Source organism: Ambystoma mexicanum, chromosome 3p (genome assembly GCF_040938575.1).
Source record: "Ambystoma mexicanum isolate Mex_15411 chromosome 3p, UKY_AmexF1_1, whole genome shotgun sequence".
NCBI lineage: Eukaryota > Metazoa > Chordata > Amphibia > Caudata > Ambystomatidae > Ambystoma > Ambystoma mexicanum.
In genome coordinates, this window is record NC_090925.1 from 509,738,525 (window position 1) to 509,764,924 (window position 26,400).

A 26,400-nucleotide genomic window follows, 5' to 3' on the forward strand; every position below is an offset into this window, starting at 1 on the left:
AATCACAAGCATCCTCTCTTAATATTGAGTAAAACTGGGTTTACAATTACGTAGTAAGTGGCTTATGTCAGGTGACGTGCTGCAAAAGCAATAAGTACTTAGGGTCAGCAGAGCTGGGTCAGCTAGGTGCTGCAAGTTGTTCTGAAAAACAAAATGTAAGCCGGGTATGTGAGTACAGGGCTCTCTGCTAGTGCTGGAACACCTTTGCATTTTACGCATGATGCCGCTATTGTTATCTAGTCTTTATTACCTAGTATTTACCTAGGGGAAGCAGCCCAAGGGCAGTTACTATTGGAATGTATCTGTGCGAGGCAGCTCCAGGAATTACTAAAATGTTGCTTGTACTATCGGGCATGTGCTACAAATGGAAGATCGTGGTCTCAATTGAACCCTTACTGCAGCGTATGCTATCGCTGAAACAAAGAGAAATGCCTGTCTTGAGTGAGGGTTGCTAAGCAACCTCCTAATACGGGGTACATGCGGCATACATGCAACCCGAGTGGGCTGTGCGATAGTGACTGTTACTAGCAAAATGCTGCACCGAGTTGGAGACCGTGCTCTCCTACTGAGAAAACTGGAACACAAATGGATCTTCTGTTTTGATTCTGTGAAGAATGGTCTAAACTTATCAATCGAACGGAATCTGTTTTTCAATTGAGACCACGATCTTCCATTTGTAGCACATGCCCGATAGGACAAGCAACATTTTAGTAATTCCTGGAGCTGCCTCGCACAGATACATTCCAATAGTAACTGCCCTTGGGCTGCTGCCCCTAGGTAAATACTAGGTAATAAAGACTAGATGACAATAGCGGCATCATGCGTAAAATGCAAAGATGTTCCAGCACTAGCAGAAAGCCCTGTACAAACATACCCAGGTTAGATTTTGTTTTTCAGAACAACTTCCAGCATCTTGCTGACCCAGCTCTGCTGACCCCAAGTACTTATTGCTTTCGCAGCACGTCACTTCACACAAGCCCCTTACCAGGTAACTGTAAACCTAGTTTTACTCGATATTATTAAGAGATGACTCTCGTGACCCTTGTTTCCCCTCTCTGCAGCAGCCACCAGAGCATTTTGAAATATGTGACTGTGCAGATGATAGTCCGCCCCATACTCCTACGTCCCGTCCCCTTTCCTCCATACTTATGGGGACATCTCTCCGTCCTGTGGGACAGGACCGGAGCTCTTTGTAAAAAGCATCCAAACATTTTTCCAAAAATGTGTCCTTCCTCTCTTTCTTGCGTGGGGCCTGGCACGCGGCCGTAACCCCGCCCACCTTGGCTCCGCCCCGCGCATCGCCCATCAGTCCTTTTCTCCGCTCATTCGGGACTGGATGCACTTGCATCCTCTGAAGATTTTCTTCCCTTTTCCTCTCTGGCTCTCGCTAGCGATCGTTTACTAGTCTGTCTTTCAAACTAGACTTTCCAGATTGTTCGTGTCACTGTCGTTTTGCGAGGGCGGATCCCCATCCTCTTTGCTTAGAGTTTTTGGGGCCGGATCACCGTTGGGACTCCTTTTTTTACTGCGGCTCCGTTTCGGGCTGGGCACTTCAACAACGTCCGTTGGAGCGGTGGGAGGTGTTCCAGCGAACTCCTCCTTCACATTTTCAGGGATCATCGACGAGAAGAAAAAATGCCCGGTAAGTTCTTTACTTTTCAGAGCACCCCGGCCGGGGGATACCTTTCCAGGTTCCTCTCAGGCCGGGAGGGACGTTGATCGCTCTGTCACCGGGGTTCGCCCTGAGGTGCCCGTTGGGCCTAATAATTCTACCAGATTTTTTTCTGAGGGTCTCTGTAAGGGGCCTGTGGATAACGGAGTACGCTCCGAGGCCCCTCCTGTGGGGGCTGTTTGTAGACCCAGTTCTGAGTCGTGGGGTAGCAGAGCTCGCTCTGAGGCCTCTGTCAGCTTCCCTCAAAAATAAGACCGGGGTGCACCCCCGAGGCCTTGGGTGGGCTTGGGAGGCCCGAGTAGATAAGGCTGTTTCCGGACCTGGGTCCGAGGTCCCTCGTTCAGAGGCTAAAGCTACCAACAGTTCTGAGAGGCCTGACAAGGCCTTGTTGGTGAAAGCTGTTTCTCACCGTTTCTGCTCCTGCGGTGATACCAGACCTGTTGAGGGGGCAAAGAAGCAAAGTTCTTCTTTTACCGGCAGTGCCGAGGTCCGTCCTTCGAAGGCTGAGTTGGCGGTTGGTATGTCACAAAAACATTGTAGGCCTCACAGTACTGGCTCTGCCGAGGTTTCTTATGTTAAGGCTAAAGTGACCCCTGATCCATCGACTGGGATCCCTGCCTCACTTCCTCATGTGCCACAGTCCCCTCAGATGAGGACAAAATCGCCCGTTCCCGCCACGACCGCGGCGGGCATTTTAGGTGCTAACCCTACAACTACGCCATCGGCCTCAGGTGTGGGGTTTGGTCCCTTGGGTGAACATAGGGTCCCTTGTGCGCATCCTTATCGGCCAGTTTATGATTGGAACGCCCGGATGCCTCTTTCGCACAATGATTCGTTGCCTGCGGGGTCGGCACCTTTGATTTATGTGGATACGTCGGTGGAGGGGCCTATGTGGCTCCTTTCCCCGTCACGTCCCTGGATTTTTCCACCTCATGAGGCCTCCTCAGGTTCCGAAACAGTCCCCGGAGGACGCCTTTTTCGGTAAATTTCAAACGCTTATGCGTACCGACCCCATGAGGAAATATTTCAAAGGGCTTTTCAGGGAGATATGTCCACCTGCACCTCCGGCTCCACCCGTTCCTCCGGTGGTTCTGCCGGCGCCTCCCTTGCCTACGGTGCCTTCCCTGACTCTTCCGCCTTTGCTTCCATTGTCCCCGGTGGACAAGGCAGCGCCTGACACGGCTCAGCAGGATCCTGACCTGTCAGATGACGCCCAAGGCAATCAGGACTATGAGGACCTTCCCTGCTCTATTAGAGCTTTTCATGACTGGGTACTGGACATGATGAGTTTCTTAGATGTTTCGGTGCCCGAGGCTGCGGCTCATCACTTAGACACCTCGGCTCTGGGCCTTATGCTGGGGGTTGATACCTCACGGCAGGCGTGGCTGCATGCCACTACATTTTCAAAAGAAGTGCAGGACAAGGTGTTGGACCTTTCCGATCGATGGTAAGGAGCTCTTTCATTCTACAACAGATGTAGAGCTCACCAAGACGAAGGATAGCACTCAGACAGTTAAGTCATTGTCTGTCCTGGTTAAGGCTCCTTTCAAAACCCAGAGACCATTGTCACAAAGTCGACCTTCCTCTGGCTTTAGGGGCTTCCTCGACAGCAAATCTCGCAGAGTGGATACCCCTGTGGGGAATAACCGTTGTAGGCAACAATAGATGCAGTTTTTCTCCTGCTCTTCAGCCTCCTCCTCCTCAGGTAGCACCGCCACCGATAAACCTACTAAATGAGGGTTTCCCGCGCTCGCACGAGACCCCAGTGGGAGGACGCATTGCGTCTCATTGGGAGGCGTGGCAGACCATCACAGAAGACAGATTGGTCTTGTCAGTCGCTCGGACGGGCTTCCGCTTACCTCTACCCCACCCCTCAACCCTCCTTTTCAGCTGCTGGGCTTGCCCTCCCTCAAAGCCGAAGTTCAGAAACTTCTGGACCTCAGAGCTGTGGAACCCGTTCCCCTCGGGGAGCGAGGGGAGGGCTTCTCCTCCCGGCTGTTTACGGTGCCCAAACCAGGCTGGCCTGCGCACCATCCTAGACCTTTCCCAGTTCAATCTTTTCCTACCCCAAGAGAAATTCAAGATGATCACGCCCAGCCAGATATGCTCCTCCTTGCAGATGGGTGATTGGCTCAGCGTTATGGATCTTCAGGATGCGTACATGCATATCCTGATTTGGAACCCACACAGGAGATATCGCTGCTTCTCTTTGGGAGAGGAGCACTTCCAGTTTCAAGTGCTTCCTTTTGGCCTCAGCTCGGCGCCGCGTGTCTTTACGAAGATGATGTCGGTGATTGCGTCCTATCTTCGTCTCCGGGGTATCCATGTGTATCCATATTTGGACGACTGGCTCTTACGCAGCCCTTGTCCGCTGGCAGCAGCGGGCAATCTCCAGTCCCTCCTTCAGCTCCTGTTCCATCTTGGGCTGTCGGTGAACTGGCGGAAATCTTCCATGAGGGTCTCGCAGGACCTGATTTTCCTGGGTTTTCGCTGGAGCACGATCGACTGCAGAGTGTACCTGACCGGGGACAGAATGGCGGATCTGTTAGCCACGTGTCAGATGTTTGCGCAGTCAGAGAGCATGTCGGCCTGGTGGTTCCAGAGGCTTCTGGGCCTCATGGCCTCATGTGTGCTGGCTCTTCCTCTGGCTTGTCTCAAGATGAGACGGTCCCAGAAGGCTCTTCAGAGTTCCTGGCGTCAGGCTGTGGACCCAGATTCCAAGCGGATAATGATTCCGGATTCCATGAGAGTGGACCTGGATTGGTGGACATCTCTCAGCAACCTGTCGGGGGGGGGGGGGGGGGCGGACCCAGCCCCCATGGTGACGATCACGACAGACTCCTCCCTTTTGGGGTGGGGTGTGACGTTAGATCTTCTTCAGGTCTCAAACCTCTGGTCGCCTCAGGACAAGCTCCTGCACATAAATCATTTGGAGCTTCTAGCGATCTTTCTGGCGCTCAAGGCGTTCAGACCCCTCATTGCCAACAAGGTGGTCCGCATACGCATGGACAATGTGGTGTCAATGTATTACATCAACAAGCAAGAGGAACACAGTCTCCACCCCACCCCCCTCGTGGACCTGTCTATCCAGATATGGGAGTGGGCCGTGCTTCATGGTGTCTGGCTGCTTGTAGTACACATCCCGGGCCAGCTGAATGTCACAGCGGATGCCCTCAGCCGGCGGACAGTGGTCAGCTACGAGTGGGAGTTGAAGGCGGAGGTCCTCTCATGGATTTTCTCGCGTTGGGGCATACCGGAGGTGGACCTCTTCGCTACGGCGGTAAACAAGAAGCCTCCTCAGTATGCCTCCAGAGGGGGGTTGGGAGCCTCCTCTCTGGGGGATGCTCTCGAGATTCCATGGCGCAACATGAGAGCTTACGCCTTGCCGCCTCTGCCTCTAGTCCATCGGGCAATTTTGAAGCTGAAGAACTCTGTGAATTGTTTGCTTCTGCTCATAGCCCCGTGGTGGCCGGCCAGGTTTTGGTTCTCAGAACTTCAACACCTGTCTGTGTATCCGCCGATCAGGTTACCAGTAACTCCCGATCTTCTTCATCAAGGGGAACAGCAGATGTGTCACCCCTCCCCACAATCGCTCAGCTTGGCGGCATGGTGCCTGAGTTCAAGCCTTTAGAGCATCTTAACTTGTCTACGGATAACATGCGTATTATCTAGGCAGCCAGGAAACCCTCGACCAGATCCCAATACAGGAGTAAATGGCTCAGGTTCTGTCATTGGTGTTTGGAGAAGCAATTGGATCCAAGGGTGGCTACGATTGACACGGTACTGTCCTTGGTGTCCTCCCTAGCAGAGTCGGGTGTGCACGTTCTGTCATGCAGAACTTACCTTTCAGCGGTTTCCGCTTATCTTTCTACAGACCAATGTTCTTATTCTCTGAGTAACCCAGTGGTTAAGAGGCATTTTGCAGGCTTGACATGCCTCTATCCTCCGGCTCGTAGTCCGCATCCACCATGGGACTTAAATGTAGTCCTGACGGCGCTGTGCCATAAACCTTTTGAACCAATGGCCACGTTGGACCTCAAGTACTTATCCTGGAAAGTGTCCTTTCTGGTCACCGTTACGTCAGCCAGGAGAGTGAGTGAGCTCCAGGCCTTGTCAGTGGAGCATCCTTTCTTGGTCTTTCACAAGGACAAGGTAGTCCTACGGACAAACCCGGCCTTTCTACCGAAGGTGGTAACTGAATTCCATCTGAATCAGTTGATCTCCCTACTGGTCTTTTTTCCAAACCCTGCCTCAGAGGCTGAAAGGGTTCTGCACTGTCTTGATGTCAGAAGAGCTCTTAAGTTCTACCTGGACAGGACTTCCGAGTTTAGGAGTTATTCTCAACTTTTTGTGACCTTTGGTAACCGTCAGGGTAAGCAGGCGTCTAAGGCGACTATTTCTCGGTGGATCGCCGCCTGCATCACGGAGTCATTCACCGTCCAAGGGCTGAAACCTCCTAAGGGTATTCATGCACACCTGGTGCGGGGCAAGAAAGCTGCGGTTGCTTTTCAGAAATATGTCCCCTGGGAGTCCATCTCTAGGGCAGCTACTTGGGCCTCCCCATCTGCTTTTTGTAAGCATTATTGTGTTAACATGAGCTCAAGAGCTGATGCTCAGTTTGGTCAGGCTGTGCTGAAGAACCTTTTTCAGTTCGGGTTATTTCCATCCACCCGTAGTTCCTGTAGGGAGTGCTTGGGAATCTCCCATAAGTATGGAGGAAAGGGGACGGGATGTAGGAGTATAACCAGGTTACTCACCGTAGTGACCACTTTACTCCTAGTCCATAGTCCCCTTTCCTCCATACGCTTGCCCGCCGTTCCCTCTAAAAAGGCTCCTCTGTTATTGCTAATAGGTCTCTGACCTGGCGATAGAAAAGGACTGATGGGCGATGCGTGGGGCAGAGCCAAGGTGGGCTGGGTTACGGCCGCGTGTCGGGCCCCGCTCAAAGAGGGGAAGGACACATTTTTGGAAAAAATGTTGGATGCTTTTTTACAAAGTGCTCCGGTCCCGTCCCACAGGACGGAGAGATGTCCCCATAAGTATGGAGGAAAGGGGACTATGGACTAGGTGTAAGGTGGTCACTACGGTGAGTAACCTGGTTCTTCTCAGCCCAAGACGCAGAGAAGACATGTTAGGTAGGTTACAACCCTTGGATACCAGTACCCTATGCTACGGGTAATTCATATATCTCACGTATATTAGATACACCATTCTGATACATTTCGATCTGTTTTTATCTAGATAAAAAGGAACATCTATCACCAAACGTGTTTGATAACAACTTCCCACTGCCTGTTGCACCAGTGTCCTGAGGAAAGTTCGGAGGATATTTCAAACTGTGCTAAACAGAAAATAGTTTTCTGAATGATCTCAACACTGGAAACATGCAATATTGTTGACAGTAGAAATGTGCTGTCACTATTTGCAGTACATAAAATCACCCTTTTGTTACTAACCTCACTCTTTTAGAACCAAATGTTCTCGTATTGGGAATGACAACTCAAGCCATATGTTTTTTTATTTTTTTCTTGATTCAAAATGAATGTTATTTTAACAGCATCATAACTTGTTAGCTTGATCATGAATGGCTAATGGAAATACACCTTAGCACTCTGTCGGTTGTTTTGCACTACTTGTGCATTGAAGGGAGGGGCAGCCTTGACTCGTTTCCTTCCGCTGAACTGATTGAACTGATACAACCCTCAAGAGTGGGGCCCCCCAAAAACAAAAAAAGAGGGTACTTGCCCATTTTTTCAATGGGCCCCAACAGGTGACTGCAACATTTGGTGCAGATTGGTGAAACAGTGTGGAATTGTATAGGGAACATATGGTTTGCCAAACCCACACATTTTCGTGTATGTATGTATGTGTATGTATATATATATATATCTATATATATCTATATATCTCAATGAAAAGACTTTGTTAAAGGGATGTTATGGTTAAGTTGCACTAATAAAAACCTATGAAATTCAGTAAAAAAATGTTAAAAGGATGTTATGGTTACAAGTAAAATCGAAAAACCCCTGAAATTTGCCAGTTACGGTAAGCTAAGCAACCATAACTCCTGCCACCACTGTGCACTGCTAAGACTAACACCCAGGATATAAAAGATGACATCACAAATATCATTGATGACATCACATGTGCATTTACTTTTCATACAAGGGGTTGTAAATGTAATATTAGCAAAAAAGTTTCATAGGTTTTTATTAGTGCAACTTCACCATAACATCCCCTTTAACAACGTTTTTTCAGTGCATTTCATGGGTTTTTACCAGTGCATGCTATTTTCCTACAACTTACTAATATCCTACTTACCAAATATAACAATATTTGTGTCCCATTTACAAAGTGTCACCTTAAAACTCTGCCATTTCCCACCTTCTAGAATCATTTTGAACACTTCTTGCAACTATTTCAACTAGTTTTGCATCCGTAGACACCTACGAACATCTAACTTCATTGCGGACCTTTCCAGACGGTGCCACGTGACCATACGTTGATGCGCAGAATGATGCCGTGTCTGAGAACCCGTCCGCACTTCACGATAAGATCGGTGCTTCATGGACAGTTCAGAACTGCATTTTCTACTGATCTGGGAACTTTCAACTTCAAAGTTTCCCTTGCACACCTCTTACACCTTTTCATGCTCATTATCCATTACCAATCTAGTACACGGTACATACTTGGAAGAATTCTATCAAAACTGCCATTTATCTTAAAAATGCAATCAGTTATTGCCATCCCTCCTCCCCAAGAGACACCACCACCAGCTGGAGGATCTTCACAACAAAAAAAGCGCAGTACTTTCAAAGACAATGAAGAGGACCAAGAAGATGAGGTAGAGGAAGTGCCTACTTCTAGCACCAAGATCGAATCATGGGTGTGCCAGTTCTTTGCTACTGTTGGTAATGTACCAAAGGCTAAAGCTACCAAAGTGAAATGCACTGAATGCAGTCGCAGACTACCTGGACAGTACTCCTGCGGGACCACCTCAGTGTGCTGCCACACCCAATCCAATGACCGCAATGCTCTCAGAGGTTGTTCCTTTCTCAGTAAGTAGTAAGCTGTCTTCCTCCACCTCATCTTCCTCAACAAGTACTGTAACCACACAGCCTGATGTTTGCGGGCATTGGTGCGTTATAAATAAAAAAAAATGAGGGCTACGGACCATTATCGTCCATTGCAGCCCCCGAAATGGGGAATAAAGGCCATTAGCACCCCTGGTTCCCAAAGCGGGACTGCAGGGTGCTAAAACATAGATTTTTCTTCCTATAGCAGGATGTGTCTCGCTGTAAGAAGTAAGGATTATTCTTCCTAAAGTGCGACGCCTGCGATGTCCCGCTGTAGCAAGGAAAATCCTTTTCCAAGACAGCTTAAATGGAAAGAGAAAGTGAGGCTCCGTATACAGCCCTCTTCCCTTGCCATGGCAGCCTGCAAAACCATATGAACATATTACCACAAGCACTTTGATTCCCTTTCAAACCTATCCTACCTTCGAATAACTTTACCACATAGCCGGTACCAGGTAGACATAGCCACTTTAATGCCATTTTCCATCCCTAGTGGTCATGGCCAGTAGCCAGATTGTCCGCGTCATGACCTTATGCCATGACCCAGACAATCTGGCTACTGCTCACGGCCACAGGCTATACCTCAGTCACCAAAGGTATATGACTATCTTTTGTACCTACATTATTACACTTGTCTAAAAATAAAACACAGGCACATTTGCAAAACCATCCTTTAATGTCCTTGCCAATGCTCCTCACGAGATTGCTCGAAATCCGCCCATGTTTTATTTTTTTTAAAGAGTCAAAATGTATGTACAATAGTCGTATAACTTGGCCCCCACTCGGCAAAATCCATTCAGTCTTTGAATATTGGGTCTATCTTTCTTTCTCAAAACTTTTGTCCACATTCGTCAAATAGCAACAAAGTTATAAGCCATCTAAAAATGTTGAGACCCTGCCCTCTAATTTCGCCCCCTCTTGAGAAAATCCCACCAAACTTTAGAAAACCATTTATATCTAGATCCAAAATCATTTTGCCAAATGCAGCTTCATTGATTGGTGCAAAAGTTAGAAGCCATCCAAAAACTGTTTTCCCCCAATCCTGTAATGCAGAAATAGGTACAGATGTCCTAGGACATCTGAAGTGTCCGCGAACACCACAGGACTGCCCCAGGACATCTGCAGTGTTCGCGGACTTTTGGGGGGTGAAACAATCTGTTTTTTTGGCTTCTTATGGCCATATCCAATCCACATCCCGAGAGATTGTTGAGTTTGACAAGTGCAATGCTGCTTTTTTTTTCATGTTTTCACCAGAAAGCTGATGCGTTTCACGTTTTCTCACCGCCCAATCAGCGGCCGCGTCCCGATATCCGCCGAGCACAAAAGTCCACGAATTCTCAGGCCAATCAGAGGCCCGTCCGCGGACCGAACAGGGAAGTGAGTCAGCGGAGCAGACATCGATATCACTAATTCTCCAGTATGGGGTCTGGCATGGCTTCACATGCTCATGAATATTCCCTGTCGTCAGGCTGGGAATCCTCGGTAAAGAAAAAAAAAAATCAGTTTCGTTTCTGAACTGTCTTTCCACTAGTAACCAATCACTGGCGCCTGGACCGTCAGGAAGCCCACCGAACAAGCAGAGGCGAATCCATCCTCCCCATCCTTTCCAGCCTTCACCTCCTTCCCCCTCCACCGAGGGATGAGACGGGGACGGACGACGAGGGCGGTGGTGACGACGGGACGGATCTCCCATCACAACCTGTCCGGGCCTCCCCTCCTGACAAAATTGGCTCATTACACGCCATGATCGCCAGGGCTTCAGAGCTCTTCCAACTTTGTCCCGAAGAACAGAAGGAGGGTTTCCTCTACCAGCGACGGGAAGCCAAGGGGAAGACCGTCCTCTCAGTACCGTTATTAGACGACATCTGGGACGAAGGACTGACGCTACTCAAGAACCCGTCCACGTCTCCTGTGAAGAGGGACCGGTATGAGAAGTACCAGGTCCCAGATTCCGCCCCGATGTGCCTCAGAGCTCAGCCGTCCCTGGATTTGGTGGTCTCCGCAGTGGCCAAGAAGAAATCAGGGGCGACGTGGGATCAACTTCCACTGCGGACGGCGAGGGGAAGAAGCTGGACCTCCATGGGGCGACCAGTCATCTCGTCGGCTGCGACGACCATCAAAGCGCCCAACGCCCTTGCGATCTTGGCGTGCTAAGACAGGGAGCTGTGGTTCAAGATCGCTCCCCTCCTGGACGACAAGAGGGTGGAAGCCCTTGAAATCCTGCAGGAAGGCGAGGTGGCTTCGGACCATGCCATCACGGTAGCCACGGACCTTGCCGAAACCAGCTTTCACCAGATGGGCAACAGCGTTTGCCAGCGTGGTTGGCTTAAGGCCACAGATTTCCATCAGGACGTGCAGACCAGGGTACTGCACATGCCCTTCAATGGGAACAACCAGTTCAGCAAGGCAGTGGACGAGTCACTGCAGGCCATCAAGGCAGACGACGAGACGGCCCAGGCCTTGGGTTCTCTCCACCAACGACAGCCGCCCTTTCAGAACTCCGGAAGCAAGTCTCAAGGTGCCTCCAAAGGATTTGGTGGCGGTTCCTCGTACCGCCAAGCAGCCCGTTCATCGTCGCAAGAGGCCGGAGGATGTCATCGTTGCCAAGGCATCAAGGCCTCGGCGAAGCAGGATTGAAATTGCCGCGGCATCGGGCCCCCATCGAAGCACCTCGGTGGAAGGCCGGCTGGTGAAATTCGTCAGTGTGTGGGAGTCCATCTCCACCGACCGTTGGGTGCTGGACGCGCTGGCCCACATGGACACTGTGGAATTCCAAAGAAAGTGTCCCCGTCTACCACCTGTGGCCAGGAAGGAAAACCACGTCCCACAGCTACTTCTGGAGGTACGAGCAATGCTGAAAAAGGGTGCGATAGAACTTGTCCCGAAGAGGCTCCCTGGCTCTGGAGTGTACTCGCTGTACTTCCTCGTCCGAAATAAGACTGGTGCTTGGCCACCCATCCTGGGCCTTCGTCATCTAAACAAATCAAGTCCCAGAAATTCCGGATGGTCACCCTCCAACACGTGCTGGGGCAGCTGGAGGAAGGCGACTTCCAATCGTCGCTGGACTTGGAGGATGCGTACTTCCACATCCCCATTCTCAAAGGACATCAAAAGTTCATACGATTTGTGGTACAAGGGCGACACCAGTTCAAGGCCCTTCCTTTCGGATTGAAATCGGCGCCCAGGGTCTTCACCAAGTGCCTGGCACCAGTGGCGGCGCGGCTGCGCCTGCAGGGGATCCACGTTTACCCCTACCTGGATGATTGGCTCATATGAGCAAAGTCAAGGGAACTTGCCGTCAATCACACAGCGTAGACCGTCCAACTGCTCACGGATCTGGGATTCTCGATCAACTTCGCGAAATCCCACTTGGTACAGTCGCAATACGCCCTGTTCCTGGGAGCCAGACTCCACACAGTGGCGCGATTGGCTTTGCCGTGGGAGGAAAGGATGAAGGCCATCCTGGGCAAGGTACCCAGGGCAAGGTACAACGGCTGTTGACCATGGACGTGGCCAAGGTGATGTCCATCAAGTCCCTACTCGGCATGATGTCCTCGTGTGCCTATGCAGGTTGCGGATGCGACCAAACGGATTCCTCAACGCCCGTTGGATGCAAGCGGCGGGCAACTTCGAAGACAGGATCTCACTCAATGAGACTTTCCGCCAAGTGATCCGGTGGTGGGGCACCCGCCCGCATCTAGCGGTGGGCATGGACTTCCAGACCCCAGCACACCAGGAAACTGTGACGGACACCTCCCTGGAAGGATGGGGAACGCACACCGGAGATCTCCACGCAAGAGGCCTTTGGCTCCCGGAGGAGAGGTCACTACACATCAATGTCCTGGAGCTCCGAGCAGTGTTCTGGGCCCTCAGGTCCTTCGTTCCTTGGGCAAGGTGGTAAGGGTCTTCACCAACAACACCACCACGATGTTCTACATCAGGAAGCAGGGGGACACCAGACCTATCCAAGGAAGCGCAGGATCTGTGGCACTGGGCCATTGCCCAAGAGATGTTCCTGGTGCCCTTCCATCTGGCAGGAATAAAGAACACCATTGCCGACTCACTCAGCAGGGAGCTGTGCTCGTGCCAGGAGTGGGAACTTCGGCAGGATCAAGTGGATCTCCTATTCCGATGATGGGGCAATCCCCAGATCGACCTATTTGCGACGGCGACTAACGCCAAGTGCCAGAGGTTCGCCAGCAGGTTCCCCCAGCCGGGGAGCATGGGCAATGCCTTCTCATTTTCTTGACGGCCTGTTCCTGTATGTGTTGCCCCCGTTGCTGCTGCGACTCATCAGTCAACTCAGACGGTCCCGGTGCAGGATGATCCTCATCGCACCGGCGTGGTCGAGGCAGATCTGGTTCCCGGACCTTCTGGACATGTCAGCGTCCCCCCCGGTCAAACTACTGACGGACGCGGATCTTCTCGCCAGGGAGGGAGGCACCATCCTCCATCACGACCCGGGATAGCTGAACCTGCAGGCCTGGATCCTCCAGCACTAGGGTTCGGAGGGTACGATATCCCGGCGGACTGCAAGGAGGTGCTTGCAAAGGCCAAGGCGTCCTCGACTCTCAAGTGCTATGGACACAAATGGAAGAGGTTCTCTGTCTGGTGCCGTGCCCAGAAGATTAACCCTCTGCGGATTACAGCCCCTCAAGTGCTTCCGTACTTGCTATTGCTGGCCAAGACGGGGCTGGTACATGCCTCCAAGATCCATCTGGCGGCTATCTCCCGCTACACCAGAACTCCGGGGCTGTCATCTCTGTGGTCTCCTCATCGCCTGGTGAAGGAGTTCATGAAAGGACTGTTCCGATTGTTCCCGGCGTGGGAGCTCAACGTGGTGCTGACCAGGCTCATGGGCCGCCATTCGAGTCTCTGCATTCGGCACAGTTGAGGTTCCTGTCGTGGAAGACAGCGTTTCTTGGGCCATCACCTCCGCATGACGAGTGGGAGAGATCCAGGCCCTCTGCTGTCAACCTCCATACCTGACCTTCCGCGAGATGAGGGTAGTGCTGAGAACGCACCCCTCCTTCATGCCCAAGGTGCCATCGGACTTCGATCTCAACAAGCCCTTGGTGTTACCTGTTTTCTTCCCGTTGCCGGCTGAGAGGACTTTGCACTCGCTGGATGTGGCTAGAGCGCTGGAGTTCTACTTGGACCGCACAAAGAGTCTTCGGAAGACATCCCAGCTGTTTGTACATTTTGGACCTGTGAACCAAGGGAAGGCTCTTGAAGGCTTCCATTTCAAGATGGTTCTCTGGCTGCATCATGCACTGTCACCGGTTGGCAAACTGACCGTTGCCCGGCCGTCCGAGAGCCCATTCTACCAGAGCGATCGCTGCTACCACGGCGTTCTTGTCTGGTGTGCACATGCTGGACATCTGGAGGGTTGCTACATGGAGGTCGATGCACATCTTCACGAGATTCTACTGTGTCGACCGGGATTCCAGGAAGGAGTCCAGAGTCGGCCAGGCAGTGCTGTGCAACCTATTCGCTTGAAGGTGAGCCTGGTGAGGAGGTAAGAGATGCTTAATGTTGAGTTGTTGAAATGCTTAATGTTGAGCCTGGTCACCTCACGTGGTTGTGCATATGTGTACTGCTGCGTATTCTTGTATTCATGAGCATGTGAATCCATGCCAGACCCCATGCTGGTGAAGGAACAAGTTACTTACCTGTAACTGTTGTTCTCCAGCATGGGTCTGGCATGGATTCACATGCGAACCCTCCCTCCTACGGCTCTTCTCTTGGTCCTACTGCCACTTTATGTGCTAACAAATCTGAAGCTGGCTGCCAGAGGAGGGGCTTAGGTAGAGGGCAGTCATTGGCTGGGGGCAGTATGACCCAGAGACCAGTGATTGGTTACTAGTGGAAAGACAGTTCAGAAACGAAACTGAAACTGATTTTTTTTTTCTTCCTTTACCGAGGATTCCCAGCCTGACGACAGGGAATATTCATGTGAATCCATGGCAGACCCATTTTTTTTTTGCCTTACGTTTTGGTCGTTTAAATAAAAACTACCGGACGGATTTACACCAAATCAACAAAAGCACGCTTTCGGGACCAAGCTGCTGGTCCTGCCGCAAATTTGGTGAAAATCCATCCAGCGGTTTGGGCAGTAGGCGCGACAGACATTTTTTCCGATTCTGTCTATGGGAAAAAAAATAATTTTGGGACTCCCCTATAACTTCCCCCCCCCGTTGACCAAACCTCACCAATGTTTGCACAAAAAATTCTGAGTGGGCCATATACTTCTTTTGCAAAGTTTGGTGAGGATTAGTCCATGGGAAACTAAGTCATAAGCCGCCCAAAAAGTGCTCTTCCTATGGGTTTAGCACTTAACCATAACTACATGCCCACTACCGCAGGCCATGTAATATATATTTATAGAGAGAGATGACTAGAACTGATCATTATTGTGATATGGACTCTTCTGGTAAACCAATCCAGTAATTTATGCCATAGGATATATGTATGGGACATGTGGCAGAATGTTTAGAGATGCAAAGTTTATATGTATGCAATACTGATATAAAAGACTGATCATCATAATTGTTCATCAACAGCTTACCTTATAAAGCAAATAAAGCAACCTGCACCCAAATTGAAACACTCTTGTAGATCGTTCCTCTCTTAATTAGGGTGTCATTAATTTTTAAAACAAAAAATAAATTGTGAAGTGGTGACTTTTTAATTTTTAACATGGAGAGAGTGACCTTTTTCCCCACTCGTGTATTTTTCTTGTGATTTAAACTGTGTTTCTTTTGGTTATGGAGTCTGATCAACTCCATAGGCATCATCTTTTTACATTGTGACGTATAGCACCTTCAGTGCAGTGCCACAGGGAAGTCTTTCAGATGTAAATGCCTTCTCTTGGATAAACTGTTTCCAAGAGCAGTGAACTGAAATTGACTTTACTTCCATTTTTAACTTTCTAGACCCAGCACACACTATCTTACAGTAGGGTTCTGGAGGGATTACTTGGTATCCCCTTTGTCTAGTTTCTCATGTAACATTTTTATGTTACCCTTTCTACAATTAATGGCTGGCAGTGGTTTACTTTTAACTACCATTATGAGTTTTTACCGCGGGCTGCGTTCACAGCTGCAGTAAGGCACCCATGGGTGCCCATTTTGTCCAAATGGCCCCGGTCTTCTTTTTTCGCCATTTCTTGTTGGAAAGGTCCTTCTTGAAATTTACTCTGCGCGCCAAACCAGGTTTGGTCCCTTTGTTTGTTTTGTCTTTGGCGGGATTCACGAGTGAAGCCCTCCTCTGGCTCCAGTATGTCTGGAAGGAAGGAGAGAGGTGCCCAAAACTCCCTGTGCTTAATCCCCTTGGTTACAGGAATGCACCCAAAGGTGATTGGCTGTGTGATTGACAGCTAGGTTGGAATGAATGGGCGAAACCCTCATAAAAGGCAAGGCTTTTTGGCTTGGAAGCAGAGTCGACCATTGGACGAAGGAATCCGAAGAAGAACTTGGAAGAGACGCTTCCTGTTGCAACTCCTGGACCGTTGGTTTGCCCTGTGAAGCCCTGCTGCTGTCCTGAAGCTCCAAATTCGCCTCGACTAGAGAAGCCCTGCAAGGACGACTTCTCCCCTTGAGTTAGTAGGACCAATCAACTCCAAAGTGAACTTGTTTGGACATCTTCTCGAAGCTGGCCGTACTTCCACTGCAGCTGCTAGAACCAAAGTGCCAGGGAGAGGAACACCAAATCGCGTGTATCGCTTTTAAGTCGGACCCGAGCACTAAGAAGATCCTCCAGACTTCCCTGATGCATGACTGACCAACCCTGAGCCACCTCAACAGAGTGCTGGACCCTAGAAGCAAGGAAAGTCTGAAGTGGTATCCGAGAACCGCTGTGTTGCTGTTTGCTGTCAGACGCAAGGAGCTGAAAGGCCGAAGTGCCACTGAATTGAAGTTTGCCCTTTGCTGCTGCCAACTGTCCCGTTGTGTTGCAGGAATCCCCAGATGTCTTCCCCCTTGTCCCCACTACTGAGGCCCAGGAACAAAAGGATCTGCAGAGCCACACAGGAACAGAAGCCAGCTGGAACTATTTCTTCTAACCAAAGGTTGGAAAACTTTCCTCTTGTCTAGTAGCCTTACTTGTTCTCAGTTGAGACTTGTCTTGGTTGCTTCTGTATTGATATTTATTGATAATTTATTTCTATTTCGCTCGTACACAAGTGTTTCAGAGCGCGATGAGGCAAGGGAGGGGAACAGGGGAGAACAAAACGATGCAATAGTGAATTTTCTAGAAGCAGTATTACCTAAATCTGAGAATTAACTCATAGGTCCATTTAGTGGTGATTTGGTATGATTTTAGTATTCTGTAATTTATATTGTAAGGAATGAATTTGGATTCTATATATAGTTTGTCCTGAATCTTATGTTATGTAAATTTGTTTCACACAAATGTAATGTTTTTGTAATGGATTGTTAATAAGTTTTAAATTATCAGAGAAGTTTAATTTGTTTTATGATGTCATTTAATTAATATTTGAAAGGTTGATTTTATCAACTAACCAATTTTTTTTTTTTTTTTAAGCGATCTTATTAGGCCCAGTGACATTGAGAATGTGCAAGTGCATGGGAGAGGGGGAGGGGAAAAGTGCATGGAAGGGGGGAGAAGTTGAAAGTCCGGAGCAAAGGAGAAACAGATACATAATAAAGGCAACAAACAGTGGTAGTGGAGCCAGCAAGTGGCAAGTGCTGGGTTTGAGGCAGCAGACCGGGTAGGTCTGATAAGTGCTGGAAGAACGAGGGGGGACTGTATGGGTGCAGATACAGACCCCAGTGCAAGGGGGGGCCGGAGGCAGTGCAGGAGGGTGGCAGGGTGAGCAGGTAGCTTGGCCCGGAGGACAGAGTGTAGCCAGGTGCATGGCGCCAAGAGAGAACAGATCAGCAGGGGAGAGGGGGAGCGAAGACCGAAGCAAAGAGGAAGGCCTTGAGGTGCTTCCGGAACCAGAGATGGTTCTCAAGTTTCAGAGGGAGGCCCCAGCTAAAGACAGATCTACCCCCAGCTTGTTTCTTTAAAAAACGACTGACCCTGAGGGAGTTGGAGGTAGAGGACCGAAGAGCTCGAGAGGGGAGGTATTGTCACAACCTTATCCCCTTCTAGGGGTCAGGGGCCCTTAAGGACCTCATTTGGCTCGCCTCGGATGCCCTGGAGCCAGTCTTGGCATTGCTGGCATAGGAGACGCTTGCAGGAACAGGGTTTCAATGAGCATTGGACCAGCATGGCGGCCCCCAGGTGGAATACAGGAGAACTGCATCCTGCGGACTAGCTTCCAGAGTGGGGCCCGCCCCAAAGACACCTGGGAGACCGCCTTGCTATTTAAACCACGCCCGTCTTGAGGCAGGCGCTTTGCGTTAATCTGCTTTAGCAGCGTGACGCTCATCTGGTCCTGTCCAGCATACCTCCGGCTTCGTCGACATCCAAGGCCTGAATCTTCTCCATCCTTACCTGCATCTCTGCATCCGTCGGCTAGACGGTGTCTTCAGGCTTCGTCGACGTCCAAGACCAGTCTCTTCTTCATCCTTACCTGCATCTTTGCATCCGTCGGCTAGACGGTGTCCTTTGGCTTCTTCGACTTCCAAGACCAGTCTTGTCTTCATCCTTCCCTGCACAGCTGCATCCACCGCCTGGGCAGTACCCTCTCCTCCTGGATTTTCGAGGACAATTCACCTCCGGGCCGCCCTGGCCTGCAAGATGAAGCAAATCACAGGTTAGCCATTTGCATGGACGCTTCCGCACCGCTTGGCGTTCACTTACCTGTCCGGACTCGCCTTCGGCTACTTCGCAGCATCATCACCTGCAGCAATAGTAAGAAGGTTACTACCGGCAAATTCATCACGGCAAAACCCCACCCAAAAACTTTGTTCCACCAATCAAGACTCACCTGAATACTTACCTGAATAGGAGTTGCAGCCGGCCTGTACTCCTGCCCTCGCCAGAGAAGTAACTCAGCGATACGGTGCCACATCGACGCGCCCCTGCCCAGCGTGGCAGGACAGAGAGCGCATCTTTACATTATACAAGGTCAGAGCCGTTACTGGGGGAAAACTACAGGGGGATCCCGGGTGGAGGGTCTCGAAGGAGTAGTTTCTAAATCGCCCCTCCTATCTTCCAGTGTTACCTCTACCGATTCCAGGGGCAGGTGAAGGGTTCCAAAGAACTTCCCGGTTATCGAGAGGCACCCCCGTGGAGACTCAAGGTGAGCGTTACAGGTATTTGCAGAGGGATAGCTGAAGGTATTTTAGACCCAGGCCCCAGAAAGCCTTGTGGACAATGCAGAGGGTTTTGAATTTAATCCTTGCATCCACTGGGAACCAATGGAGAGATTTCAGAGCTGAAGAGATACGATCCCAGGGCTTGAGGCCAAGGACAAGTCTTGCAGTCCTGTTCTAGATTAGTTGCAGAGGGCGGAAATTAGAGGCAGGTACATTTAGAAAGAGACTGTTACAATAGTCCAACCTAGAGAGAACCAGAGCTCTGGAGACCATGAACTTCTGGGGGAAGGAGAGGAAAGGCAGAGTACCTCTGAGGAGGTGTAGTTGGAAGTTTGACTTTTTAGAGACACCAGAGATGTGGGGAGAGAAGGAAAGTGTGGAGTCAAAGATGACCCAGAGGTTCTTAGTGGGTAAGAGGAGGGCCAAGGGAGTCTGGCTGGATGGTGAAGGTGTGCCGATGAAGAGGATCTCCGTCTTGCTGGTATTCAGACAAAGATCATTGGCGGCATACCAATCTTCAATGGCAGTTAGGCAATCAGAGATGAGGGAGAGGAGGTGGCCGAGGGCAGCCTGAAAATGAGTCGAGTGCCGTCAGCGTAGCACTGGAAGTTTGAGTAGAAAATGGCAATGTAGTGGGCGAGAGTTGCTAGGTATTGGTTGAAAAGCCAGGGAGAGAGGTTAGACCCCTGGGGAACACCACAGGTAGAGAGGAAGGTAGATGATAGGGAGGACCCATGTTGGACCTGGGAGGGGCCATCAGAAAGCGGTCAGCCTGGCCAGAGCCTGATCAGTGATACCCAGGTTATCACTGAGACGGTTGAGCAGGATGGTATGGTTGACAGTGTTGAAGGCAGAATAGAGATCAAGTAGGATGAGAGCAAAGGGAATGTTAGTCAAGGTTGGAGAGCAGATCTTTGCAGATGTTCAGGGGAGCAGTTTCCGTGCTTCTGGCAGCTCTGAAGCCAGACTGGTGCTCATGGAGACCGCCAACAGAATTGGAATGAAGGTTAAGCTGAGAGATGGGCAGCCCAATGGGGGCTCGAATGGGGATGTTCAGGTTCTGGGCTACTTGAATGAGGAATTACCGGGCCCTCCAAGGTCGGAATGGCCCAGTAATTCCTCATTCAAGGAACCCGGACCCAGTAAGGGGGTAGCCATGCTGCCAATAGTGGCATGGTTACCTCCTACCTCATAATGACCCCCATTGAGTGTGTGCCCTGAAGAGTGAGTTGGGCCGGAGGGGAGGATGGAGAGGGAGTCGCAGAGGTCACGGAAGAGTACAGAGGGGGAACAAGGAAAGACTAAATGGATATTGAGGTCACCGAGGAGGAGTTGAGTGGTAGAGCCCAGGAGGGAGGAGGAGAGGTCTGCCCACTCGGAGAGAAATGAGGTGATTTGACCAGGAGGCCGGTAGATGGTAGCCACAGTAAGAGAATGGGTAGGAGAGAGGGAGAGAGCCTACAGACAAGGCATTCAAAGGAGGAGTAGTCCTGAGTGGGAATGATAGAGGCAGGAATCCACTCGGGCAAGATCAGAGCTAACCCCCCCCCCAACCCCCTCACTGAACAGGAGGACCTTGGTGCGGAGAGGATCTTGTAGCAATCAGGGGTTAGTGTCAAAGCTTGCAACGGTCTCAGTAAGACCAAGGACATCAAGGTCTAGTTCTTCAAGGAGGTGGCAGATGTCAGAGGAGTGTTTGACAGCAGAGCAAGAGTTGAGAGTGGCAATATGAAGAAGGTTGCCAGCCTTAAAGACCTTCTGGGAGAGGGGTACCTATCAGAGGTATGCCCTGCAGAGAAGATATAGCCCTAGGAGAGGCAGAGGAGGAGGAGAGGGGGCAAGGTAGACAAGGGGGGAGAGGAGGGGACAGCAGGAAATGAGAGGAAGTTGATGAGGCGAGGGAAGCGCCTATCAAAGAGGAGGAGATTGGCCTGAGGGCCTTGGACTATGACAGTGCCATTAAGGTAGACATTAATGATGACTTTAGAGGAGTCGGAGGAAGCCATGAGAACTTCACAGCGAGTGCCACAATTAAGTGGAGAGGAGTAGATGGGACAGAGCAGAGAGATCATATGAAAAGTCCATAGATTTGGTGAAGGAACGACAAAGAGGATGTCGTTGAGGGTCTGTCTGGAGGAAGTATTGGAGTATGTTTCGGCGATAGGAAGACCAGGGTTAGAGGCCAAGATATCCTTTTTGAACTTCTGCCTACCAGACTTAGTAAGAAGGGAATGATAGTCAATGGAGAAGCAGTTGGAAAAGATAGGAGAAACAGAAAGCACCATTGGTGGTGGAGAAGCTGGGAGGGGGGGCTAAGGCAGGTAGGTGTGGGACGAAAGAGTGGTGAGATCACTGGGCTGGCAAGTTACAGAGAAGCAACAGTATACAAGCAAAATACAGAGAATTTAGATTTGGGCAGCAAGGTTTGACTTTCTAGCAAAAACAGCAAAATGTGACTTTCTAGCAAAAGACAAAAACAGCAAGATTTGACTTTCTAGCAAAAAACAAAAACAGCAAGAATTGACTTTCTAGTAAAAAGCAAAAACGGCAAGATGTGACTTTCCAATCAGGGATTAGGATGTTGGCAAAGGGTTTTAAGAAGCACTGTGCATCAGGATGACAACATGGGAGTAACCAGCAGAAAGAACAGTGACAATCAAAGGTGGTAGGAGTGAGTCCAGAAGGAGGGAACTAACCCATAGTTCTGGAGGTGACGATGTCAAGGCAGTCCAGATTTCTTGGAGGATTGAGATGGCAGCATCATTGTGGCTAAGGAGCAGGGAGGACCCCAATTGGCGTTCCGGAAGCAGACCAGGAGCAGACGGGGGCCTTAGAAGTGGGCCCCTTGCTGAGAGGACCGGCTAAAGCCTGCTGATCCCTGGTTTAATGGAAGAAAACACTCAGCAATCAATGAGAGTGCTGCACAGGGAGAGGCAGATTCAGCCAGCCTGCCTACACAACAAAGAAAACCATGGTGGCCATCTTGGAAGGGCCAAAAATCTGTCAAATAAGCAGGCATCTTTAGGAAAACTTGTGCTTTCAAAATAGCAAGGTAGCTTCAGGTATTAAAAAGCTCACAAAATGGCAGCATGATGAAAGTACATCGACTTCTTTTTGCAACCCCTGATCCATTGTACCGAGACCTTTATACGGGATACCACAGATTTTCTACAAATGTTCAGGTCCACCATATTTCATCAGGAGCAGATACTTTTTACTATAGATGTCAAGAGTCTATATACCTCAATACCCCACGATTTGAGAATGGAAGCCATGGAGTGGATGCTCCCTGAACCAGAGATTGGAGTGTGCAAAGAATTCATTGTATCACTCTTACAATTCATCGCAGAGAATTCTTTCTTTCAGTACAAAGACGGGTTTTCTCTTCAAACATCCGTAACATAAATGGGGGGGCACTATGGCCCCCACATACGCAAATTGTTTTATGTTTAGTTTTGTGACTGACCATGTGCTGTTGAAAATTTAGTGGAAGAAGAACATCCACTTGTGGATACGTTACATCAATGAACTTTTTTCAATCTGGTCTGGCACTGAGGCTGATCTTAGAGTTTTTTTCACTTACCTTAACTGCATTGACAGCAGAATTCAATTCACGAATGAGGTTTCCAAGATAGAGATCAACTTTCTGGATGTCGAGGTTAAAATTCCCAATGACGGATACAACACCAATTTGTTTTGAAAAGAAACGGACAGAAATAATTTTTCTCCAGCATTGGATCTTTCATGGATTCACATGCTTAGAATATTCCCCGTCATCAGGCAGGGAACCCTCAGTATCTTTTTCAAAGCGCTTTCCATTGGAAAAAACTCGACACTTTTGTGTCCTATTGACGTCCTTTTGGGACGCTTATGCATGGCCCAATAGGATGTATGGTATAAATTGCCCCGCCCCCACGGCTCCCTTCAGATTTCAACCGTCTCCAAAGTAGTCAGAATCACCTCATATTTCTACACTTTGCTAGGTTGTACTTTCTTTCCCAATGTCGGGGAAATTGTTGTTCCGCTCGTGTGCTACGTGTGGCATGAAGAAAGTTTGAGGGGGACGGGCACATGGACTGCCTTTATTGTCTCTACCTTCATCACTCGGCGGACACCTGTGATATCTGCAAGGGGTTCTCACAAAAGACGTTGAGGGACTGTAATCGACGTCTAATATCGTGGCTGAACGAAGGGGCCTATCCTTCATCTGAGGTAGGATCGGTGCGCAGTCTGGCATTGAAGAGACCGAAGTCGCCTGTAGTCCCTTGCCGGTCAGTGTCGGCTGAGCCTCCGGTGAAGAAGCCGCGGCCTACGGAGAAGAGTTGTTCCTCTTCAGGGAAAACGAAGGAGGCTCCTTTGTGAAAACATGGTCGTTTGGACCAAGGGCGTAAGACCGAAAAATCTTTGTCTTCATCTACTGCGAAAAAGGATGGAAAGGACCCTTCAAGGCGCTCCTCCTCAGGAGACCATCATAGGTCTTGCTTGAGTAGGGAATCTTCTAAACACTGGGCTAGAGACTCAAAAAAGGCGGGGTCGCCTAAAAAGTCTGCTCCATAACTGCCAGTGCTGTCAACGGACGTGCCGTCAATGAATGTCCCATCGTCGACGGCTCCAATACAGTCCGCACAGTCAATACTTGCGGTGGCGTCGACGACCCCAGTGGTGGCGATCGATAAGGGAGAAGTAGAAACTCGCAAGTTTTCATCGTCGCCGGTGGGCCCGCCAGAGACTTGGCAACAGACGGTGTATGACGCAGTTCTGCTGGATACTCTATTACAGCAGGAGTCAGCGCTATCGGTTTCGTCGATGGAGGAGGAGCGGGAACCGGTGGTTCATCCATCAGATCTCGGCTTACAGGGCATTGGCCTGTCGACTACTTCGGGGATCCAAGATGTTCGAGTAGGGAATCTTCTAAACACTGGCCTAGAGACTGAAAAAAGGCGGGATCGCCTAAAAAGTCTGCTCCACAACTGCCAGTGCCGTCAACGGACGTCCCATCGTCAACGGCTCCAATACAGTCCGCACAGTCAATCCTTGCGGTGGCATCGACGACACCAGTGGTGGCGATCGATAAGGGAGAAGTAGAAACTCGCAAGTTTTCATCGTCGCCGGTGGGCATGCCAGAGACTTGGCAACAGACGGTGTATGACGCAGTTCTGCCAGATACTCTATTACAGCAGGAGTCGGCGCTATCTGTTTCGTCGATGGAGGAGGAACGGGAACCGGTGGTTCATCCCTCAGATCTCGGCTTACAGGGCATTGGCCAGTCGACTACTTCGGGGATCCAAGATGTTCCTCCTACGTCTTCTCTACTAAACCCGCAGTCGATGTTGTCTTTGCAAGTTTTATCAATGCTGCAGTCCCTCTTGCATCCAACTGGCCTAAGACTTCCTCCTATGGGTGCGCCTCCAGTGACGCCCCTCGTCGACGCGGCAGGCCCTTCTCCGCATTCAATTTCAATGGCTGAGTTGCCTCTCTCCCATCCAGTCAGTGAAGAACCTCCCCGTTCACATCCAGAAGAGGGTGAGCTACAGGACTCTGAGTCGGATCAAGGCCCCAGGGACTCCATCTCGGACATTTCATCATCGCTGTCGAGAGACCCTACGTGGGAATCAGATGGAGAAGTGGAAGCTCCTAGAAACCCGGCACAACCGTCACCTCCAGATGACATCGGAGCCTTTCATGCGATGGTGGCGAAAGCCTGTGTTGAATTTGGTCTGACTCCCTAGAGGAAGAAAAGAAGGAATGCTTCTTATTTGACAATATGGGGAAGAGAAGGAAGTCGATCTTCTCGGTCCCGATTCTGGTCCACGTTTGGCAGGAAGGCTTGCGTACCATGCGCCATCCATTTTCAGAGCCTGCAATCAAGTGTTTGACCGCACAGCCCTCTCCTGAATCAGTGGTGTCAGTGGCGGCTAGCAGAAAGGCTAGATCACAACACAAGTGCACAACACCTCCAGACAGTGAATCTAGAAGACCGGATGCCTTTGGTAAGAAAGTCTGAACAGTAGGAGCGACGACGGTCAAGGCGGCTAATTCGTTAGCTATTATGGCACGATACGACCGTGAAATGTGGCATCGCCTGCCCCCCATCTTGGAGCACTTGCCCAAAAAACACCGAAAGACAGCTATGCTACAGGTGCGTGAAGGTGAGGAGGCATCAAATCACAGCATCAACATCGCTGTGGATTTGGCAGAGTCGGGATTTAAGCAAATAAATAATGGAGTGGTACTAAGAAGGCAGGACTGGTTAATGTACAGACTTTAGGCCGTATGTCAATTCTAAAGTGCTGGACATGCCCTGTGAAGGTGAGCAGTTATTTGGGGAGAAGATAGACGAAGCCCTCTAGGGCATGAAGGAGGATTCAGATACAGCAAGGCCACTGGGGGCATTACAAAGTGGACATACATTTCAGCCTTTTCGCCCCTTCCGCGGAGCTTCAGGGAATTCTCGATTTACCACATCCAGAGACCAGAATTTCAATAGATCGGCATACTCCTCCCAGGGATACAGGCGAGCTGTCCAGGCGACAGGGAGAGGCCGGGATTTCCAGACTTCTAGAAGGAGAGGACGACAGTCTTTGTCTACGAAGAGTAAGCAATCAAAATCTCAGCAATGACAATCTTGAAGGCATCCTGGGAGTGTCTCATTTCGTCAACGAATGGGAAAGGATAACATTAGACCGTTGGGTGTTGGACACGGTGAAACTAGGCCACTCTTTGCAATTCAAGATCATGCCGTCACCCATTCCTCCCGTGTATTCGGCGCAACCCCATCTTCACATCTTAAAGCAGGAGGTTGGGCTTATGCTGAAAAAAGGGGCTATAGAATTGGTTCCGTTGGCAGAGAGAGGCCTGGTGGTCTACTCACATTACTTTGTGGTCAAAAAACCCAACGGCCAGTGGCGACCCATTCTGGACCTTCGAGCTCTCAACAAGACTCTACTACGCCTGAAGTTCAAAATGCTTACACTTCAGGATGTCATCGGGTCGATACAACCGGGGGATTTTCTGGCGTCGTTGGACTTCCAAGACGCATATTTCCACGTACTCATGCGTCAGTGGCACAGAAAATTCCTGAGGTTTGTGGTGGGTCAGAGTCATTACCAATTCAAAGTGCTCCCATTCGGTCTAAAATCGTCTCCCAGGACGTTTACGAAATGTTTGGCCCCGGTGGCGGCATGGCTACCCTTACCTGGATGACTGGCTAATAAGGGGCTTGTCACCGGCAGCAGAGCAGGCAAGCCTCGACGTTACCATGCAGCTGCTACAACGGTTGGGCTTCGCAGTCAACTTTGAGAAATCCTTTCCTTCTACCTCAAGGAGCTTGGTGTTTTTGGGCGCGGAATTCCAAACCCAGTCAGGACTGGTAAAACCTTCTGTAGAGAGAGTTCAGAAACTCAAGCGGAAGAGTGGAGAGCTG